Below are 8,481 nucleotides of genomic sequence, written 5' to 3'. Positions count from 1 at the left end.
TCGCCGCCTAAACGGGAGGGAGATACGCCGTCAACAACAGGAGGGAGATACACCGCTAGCGATCGGAGGGGAGATAACTTGATCCTTTCTATTAGGGTCAGATCTGATTTATACTATAGGCTTTTGTCACGCCTCTCTTGATTGACGGTATCAATTTTTTTCACATGATATATGCTTTTTCATCGTAAGCTCTTTGTATCTCTGTGACAGTAAAGCAAAGAAATTAGGAAAAACGCGCAAGATGTGATGCAACGTGCAAGATGTGAGGTGATATAATAATATATTCACATATCTGCAATTTGTTTTTTAACAAGCTATTTGTCAGCAAATGGAAGAATGAATTTTTTCATACCCAAGTTCTTTCGCGAGTCCCTTTCTCAGAAAACATGTTCCCTAATCCCAAGAAGTTATCCGATACATACCAATTCTCAGGCAAATTGACTGATACACTTGTATCCATTCCCTGATGGTGGAATCAACTTGGGATATTCTTCGCCCGACTCGTAAACACTCTTAGTGACAAGGAAACTGAAAGAGAGTTATCATGTTGGAGTGATGAGATATTCTGAAACAACGAATTACAGATCGAATCATTGCTCAAATCTGCATATATTGTATCTAATTGTTGTGGAAATTCTGGCAGTTGTGTAAGCCTCTTGCAATATGATAAGTGCAAGGTTTGAAGAGCACCAAGTTGGGTTATGCTTCGAGGCAAATGTTCAAAATTATTTTCATTGAGATACAATTCTTTCAATGAGTGCAAGCATCCAATGTGTTCCGAAAGTCCTCCATCTATTAAATTGCATTCACTGAGACCCAAAATTTCCAATGAGTGTAACCCTTCATTCACGTGAGGGAAGACAAAGAACACTCTTTCTTCTAATGTAGGTAGTCCAAACAACAAGATTTTAAGCTTGTTCAAGCGGACGATGGAAGATGGAGGACGTGAAATTAGAGTCCTTGAGGCGTCAAGCTTCTCCAAGTTTACTAAACCACCTATCTCTTCTGGGAAGCTTTCAAGTTTCGAGTTGTACACCAGTTGTAGCTTCACCAAATCTTTCAACTTACAAATGCTGCTTGGAAGAGCTACAAGGTTTTTCATAGAACTCAAATTTAGCTTGGTAATATGAGTTTGGTACTTAATAAAAGATGGTAGTTCGATTATCCCGGAGTATCCCATGTGAATATCTAACTCTGGCTTCATTCTTCCAACGATCTCTGGAAATTTCTCTAAACTAGAGCAATATTGTAGGTCTAGAGATTCAACATTAACACATGGAAACCTCATAAGGCTTATACATCTATGCAAATGTAACTGAATGAGTTTTGCGCAATACTCTAGGGACTGATGAACCTCTTCAAGACCTGTACATTTTATCAGATTCAAATACTCTAAATTTGGCATCCCCGTGAAATCTAGTGTTTGTATAAGGTTATCAGAAAAGCTGAGATCTAGCTTCCGTAGAGACGGAAAATGCTGTTATATATTCATAACTTAGGAAGAATGAGATGGGAAAGCAAAAGCAGTCCCCTTAGACGAAAAATGGGTAATGACATTTGGATTATAAGAATCAGCGCAATATTTTGTGTGACATTATAAATTATTTTATTTTATTTCTTATATATGTTCAGAAACTAAATAAATGTATAACTTTAAATAAAATGTACAATATTTGATATGTGAGTCATGACTCACGCAATATTAATTATAATTTTTGATGGGGGAGGTCCATCTCGTTAGCTTGCTATTGGGGACTTCAAGCATCGGCTTGGTGTTGCACTACTGCCTTGGCTTGGCACACCCTAAAACCAATTAAACTTGAAAAAATTATCCCAAGATAATTGTCACTTTAGATTCAAGATTGAAGTTGACAATTTATTTTTCTAACTATATCCTTAACATTAAATAATAGTTTTATTTTACTACTACTCAATTCTCAAAAAGACATATAATAAATAGGGGGATCTTAATAAACTATATCTTATTGTTATTAGTTTGCTTAGTGGAGAGCTAAAGCGACAATTGAAATGGGACGAATGGAGTATCATTAACCCCTGGACAAAAATGCCCTTTGAATCCCTATATATGTATCTATTTCTGGGCGGTTGTGAAGAGATGAGTAAGAAAATAATTAAAAGACACTAATGTCGATTAAATTAAAAGTGTATCAATTGTCACTAGAATAGTTAATATATTTCACTAAAATGGAAGATTAACTATAGTACCTTTATTTCAGTTCATAAATGATGCAACAAACCAAACGAGAGATTATGATGAACAAGTCTTTTGGGTTCAAAAGTTTTTGGCAATGATTCCCAAGGATATCTATCACAATCAAACCAATGCAAGTTGTTGGGCAGGTACTCAATGGATTCATCATGTGTATCAAAATTCCTGATCTGTAATATTTTAAGCCTTTTCATATTTTTCATGGTTCTTTTGCTAAAGCGTAGATTTTGAACTCCATTTAACCAGATTACTTCCATTGCCTTGGTTCCCTGATAAAAGGATCATTAGTCTACAAAGAAAAATTAATTTCTAATTTCTGTGAAAAAAAAAAAGTTACTCGGGATAAATAGCTAGATAATATTAACTTAAACTTTTACTGATTAAGTTATTATGTACAAATTTAAAGTTAATCAGAAGAATGAAAGTTTGATTAAACATTTTAAGCGGCTACTAGACTAATTTATGACTTAATAGCATAAGATAATCAAATTTTGGTATATGAAAACCATAAATTGAATATTATTGCATTGTTTAGTTTACGTACTGTATTATTGACCATCACTTCTTCGAAATCTTTAGCATCCCATAGTCTGCTATATTCACCCGGATCATCCTTTTGCATTTTTACTATATATTTACTCATATCTTATATTAAGTCATGCATTTGAATTGTACCACCAGAGATGAACACAAGAGATTTGTCAATTAGGACGCTCAATGCGATACTTACTCCAGAATAACAACTCTCAAGAATTTGCATGATGTAATCTTTTGGTTCCCCTCGTAAGAAGCATGCTAGATCTAGAAATACATCTCGTTGTGTGGTCTCCAGCCCATCATAGCTAATTTGAGCTTTTCAACGATTTCTAATTTAGATTTCATTTTCATTTGCTCTATAGCACTTTTCCACGCAGTTATGTCCCTATTATGTAAGAAAGACCCCCACACTTTTAGGGCTAAAGGAAGTCCATTCGCATGACCTACCACCTCCAACGTTAGCTTCTCAAATGACTTATTTGGAACTTCCTTCTTGAAAGCATGTTGATTGAACAATTGAATGGCTTGATGATCAACTAGTAAAGTCACTTCATATACTGCATCATTCTTCCTTATCAAATGTTTGTCTCTTGTTGTTGCAATAATCCTACTGCCTTGCCGAACCAATCAAGATCCCCTGCTAGGTTATCCAAATGATCTCCGTGATTTATGTCATCAAGCACAACTATGACCTTCTTAAAACGAAGTCTACGAGCCATCAGGTGCTTCCCATCCTCCTTATTATTCACGTATTCTTCTTTTTTCCTCAGTAGTTCAGAGAGAAGGATATTTTGCAGAGAGTGCATTTCTTTATTTTCTTTAATATCCGCTAGGAAACAAGCACCATCAAATTGAGGTGAGAGCATATAAAAAATTGCCCTTTCTATTGTCGTTTTACCGACTCCTCCCATTCTCCAGATTCCCAGAATCCGAACATCATTGATTTCCATTTTTAGTAGGGATTTTACTTTCTATAAATGGGTATTTATTCCCACAATATCTTGTAAATAAGATAAAGATATCTTGCATAATTTGGAAGAGATTTGGTTGACAATTTGTTGAATATTCTCTGATTCGATCCTACACAAATGAGAAGATTAATTGTGAATAAATGAAAAAAAAGTCCAGTCTTAGTAAGTACTTCACATAAATCAAACTCTTGTTATTAAGTAATTGAAGTTATAAGAGCTATAATGCCTTCTAGAGATTATAAAATAAATCATTTTCTAATGTCTAAAATAGAGATAAAATATTTTTTTTATACTCACCCTTGGCGGATGTCATAACCTTTTAGATCCGCAGCAGCACTTAGTGCAGTCCTCCATCTTTTCACCTTATGTATTCCCTCAACATCATCCCTATACTTCGATTCGTGTTTGGCAAAGGCTTCCGCAAAGCTTTCCTTTTGGTTTTGAAGTTCTGATGGATCCACATCATAGAAGATTGGTATGACTGTTTGTCTATATTGAGTCTTGCAATACATAATCTTCACTAGTTCATCCTAGCACCACCTTGATGTAGCATAATTCTTTGAGAAAACAACGAGGGCAACTTGAGACTCTTCAATAACTTTCAACAGTTCATCTAGGATAGATGCACCGTGCTCTAGCTTTTTATCATCTTGAAAGGTGAATATTCCTCTATTTTTCATACCTTCATACAAGTGACCCGTAAATGTTCTCCGAGTGTCTTCACCTCTAAAACATAGAAAGACATCGTACTTCCATTGAGAACAGTATTGTGAATCATTCGCAATAGAAGAAGAAGTTGCCATGGATGTTGATCTTAAAAGAGTAAACACAAACTTTGTACTCATAAGATGAAGAAACAAAAATAAAATGAAAAAGAATTGTTTCTGTGAATCATTAATGCTCTACTCCACTTGTCATTGGAATTATTGGGGGAAAAAAGAAGAAGATAAAAGTTAATCACATGGCCCTACTTGAATGGAAAAGAAGAATAATCAACAACTATAAAGTCTTCATCCATCAAAATTTGTCTTTGATGTGTTTGTTAAGGAGGAAAATATGTTCCAAAATAATATTTGATTTTCTCATATTTTATCGGTCAAAAATGTTTTACTACTCCCTTTATCTCAATTTATGTGATTTATTTTCTTTTTTAGACTGTTAAAAAAGAATGACATATTTCTATATTAAGTAACAATTTCACTTTAAAATGTCTATTTTACCTTTAATGAAATAATTTATAACCATACAAATTTCTATCATTCACTTTAGATCACAAGTTTTAAAAGTCTACTTTTCTTTCTTAAACTTTGTGTCAAGTCAAACTACCTCACATAAAACGGGACGGAGAGAGTAATAAGTTACTTAAATATAAGGAAACTGAAACAAGAGAACACAGAGGAGATCCTTTGTGTATAATCTGCCAGCAGGAAAATGAAACAAGAGAACATTTGTTTGTCAAATGTCCATTTGCGAGGCGACTTTGGAGTAGAATATTAGATTGGATGCAAAGACAAGAGAACATTGGAGGAGATTGGGATCACCATTATCAGTGGATACTCAAGAATGCCCGAGGGAAGACTCAAAAAGCCCAAATTTTTAAATTGTTATTTGCTGAAACTGTGCATGCCTTATTGATAGAAAGGAATGTCAGGATTTTTGAACAACAGGTTATGAATGAGAGTAGATTGACTAGAATTATTGCTTATGCTTGTAATATTAGAGCACCATTAGGGTAAAGGATGTAGTACAATCATGGCTTGTAAAGTCTTAGTTTTCTGTAGAGATTGATGAGGAGTCTGGTAGATAGCAGCTGGTTAGGATGGTGCTATAAATTAGACTAAGCTGGCTGTGGTAACTAGCTTGATTTGTAATTTTGTTTCGGGTGTTTAATGAAAAAATTAGTTACCTAAAAAAAGGAAACTATTTTTTTCTAGTGGAAATAGGAAAAAACAAGTTTATAAATGGTATTTCGCATCAATTCTGATTTTTTTTTATCTATCTTTGAATGCACGCCCAATGAATTATAAAATCTCCCCACCCCAACTTTAATAAAAGGAAGTAGGAAAGTGAGTGAAAAAGAAAAAGTGAAAGAGATGGTTCTTTCTTTAATTAAATTAATTTATGGATGAAAAAAGTGACTTTGAAATTCTAAAATATGAGAATAATAGTTTTCTTCGTCCGGAAGGACACAACTTGACTTTCAAAAACACTATACAAAGAAGAAGATGTTAAACAAATGTAACTTAACAGAAACTCACATATACTCTAGTTTTTGTTATTTTTTCTATATCTTTTTAGTGTCTAATGTAATATTTTGTATTGAATATTTTAAGAGTTGATGGGACTTTCTTGATGTTTATAGTTTTAACTAGTTCTGAGACGTGGGTTGTACGTTTATCCCAAAATATTTCATGTAAATTTTGTATTTGACATATTTTATCTCCTTCAAATCTATTGGTATTTACTAAAAAAAATCCATCATTTTCACAATAGAGAGTACATATATATTCCTAATAAAAAGAATGCACTCTTAATTATAAAATTTACTAAAAGTGCATAAAGTAAAAATAACTAATTATTCACAAATACAATATTCAAATGAGAATACTAAAATACCACACTGATTTGTGTGATAAGTTACAAATATTGGCATAAATTTATTTTCTCTTTATAGTGGTACATACATATATTGATATCCTGGAAGGGAGAAGGTACAAGTACCTCTAGACTATGACCGAAATTTCAGAGACACACCTTAACTAAACTAAGGTCCTATTACCCTCCTGAACCCATTTTTTTGTAATTTATACACCTTTTTGGCTTACGTGACATCCAAATATCTCCCACACGCCTCAATTGTGTGGAGTCACGGAGTGTGCCATGTAAGGCAAAAGATTTATAAAATTACAAAAAATGAGTTCAGAAGGGTAATAGGACCTTAGTTTAGTTAAGGTGTGTCTCTGAGATTTCGGTCACAGTCTAGGAGGATACTTCTGCCTTATCCCTATACTGGAAAATTACATAAAGAAATTATAGTTCCTACCCTTATTGATAGACTATTGAATTGAAGGACAAGATGGATGATTTATTATAGTTCCTACCCTTAATGATAGACTATTGAATTGAAGGACAAGATGGTTGATTTGTAAGTGGAACTTAAAGGTGATTTTGAAACCTATTGTGGAAAAAATATTAATAAAAAGAACTTTCCTACTATTTTCCATTTATTAAGATTAGATAATAATAATAGGGGGATTATATGATTAAAGTAATGGTGATGGAAGGTGAATCATTTAATAACGGTACTGTCTATTATCAGTTCTTCCTCCTGAGTTGAGACCGATCATTCAGATAGATAGGATAAATTAATGAGCTCAGATATTAATGAACTCAATAGACAACGGTGGGTGTCCAACAAACATTCCTTAGCTAAGAAGGATTCATTCACTATCTTTCTGTGAGGTCCATCCCATGTTCTTTATATTAGTCAATTTTTGTTACTCAATTGCTACAAGTAGTTGTTAAAAGGTATAGTGATAAGAGTTGAAAATAAAAAAATTGGTGGCTAGCAAATTGGTAAGATTTGCAACCCTTTGGACTTTGCTACATTTGCCTATGTCATTAGTGACATAGGCATGATTTTCTCCTTCTATAAATAGATAATTCTTGCTCATTTGTAGAACACACCAAGTTAGAGAGAAAAAATATATTTTGAGAGCAAAGTGAGGTATTCCATAGACTATATAAGAAAAATAGTCTGTGCAGAAAAATAGAGTGTGAGCGATATTTTAGTAAGATGGAAATCAAAAGAGTGTTATTCCTTTTAAGTATGTAGTAGTCACTTTGAGTATTGTATTCATGACTACACAGTGTAAAATGCCTTACTATAGTGATATCAATTGCTCCTCTTTGCCCGTGGTTTTTCCCTTATTTAGAAGAATTTCCACGTAAAATTCTTGGTATCATTATTTTCCCATTTTATTTCCATTATTTTGACCATATATATTTTTGTGTTAGTCCGCATTTTTTCCAACAAATTGGTATCAGAGCCAATGTTTTATCTGAGTATGCTCTGTGGTTGCAGCACAGTCTAAACTTCCACATCAGAAAAGATTTACTTTGGTTTTCAATAACTATTTTTTGGGGGAAAACGATGGAAGCCAACACAAGTAGAATGGTTACTTTGAATGGTGTTAATTATGTCATTTGGAAGGGGAAAATGGAAGATCTGCTTTATGTCAAGAATTTTAAAAAACAGTCTTTACCACTGTAAAGCTTGATAATAAAACATATAAAGAGTGGAATCTGTTGCACGGGCAGGTTTGTGGATTCATTAGGCAATGGGTTGACGATAATGTGTTGAACCATATTTCTGGAGAGACACATGCTCGAACCCTATGGAGCATCTTGAAAGTTTGTATACTCGAAAGACTGACATCGACAAATTAAATGTTCTTAATAAAGAAAATGTTGAGTTTAAAGTATCATGATGGTTCTCTGATGATAGACCATCTGAATAATTTTCACGGGATCATGAACCAATTATCTGCTATGGGCATCAAATTTGATGAAGAAATTCAAGTCTTGCTTCTACTTGGTTCCCTACCAAACTCTTGGGAAACATTTAGAACTTTATTGTCAAATTCTGCTCCGAATGGTGTGATCTCTATAGATTTCGCCAAGAGTAGTGTCTTGAATGAAGAGATGAGAAGAAAATCTCTAGGTTCTTCTTCATAGGATGTC

General features: G+C 33.6%; 1 pseudogene; it reads right to left on the bottom strand.

Annotated features, from left to right (window-relative positions):
- Positions 1-401: 401 nt before the first annotated feature.
- LOC102581083 (TMV resistance protein N-like) lies at positions 402-4,610 on the bottom strand (annotated as a pseudogene).
- Positions 4,611-8,481: the final 3,871 nt, after the last annotated feature.

Source organism: Solanum tuberosum, unplaced genomic scaffold (genome assembly GCF_000226075.1).
Source record: "Solanum tuberosum cultivar DM 1-3 516 R44 unplaced genomic scaffold, SolTub_3.0 scf00917, whole genome shotgun sequence".
Classification (NCBI taxonomy): Eukaryota; Viridiplantae; Streptophyta; class Magnoliopsida; order Solanales; family Solanaceae; genus Solanum; species Solanum tuberosum.
This window is presented reverse-complemented; position numbering and strand designations above follow the sequence as displayed.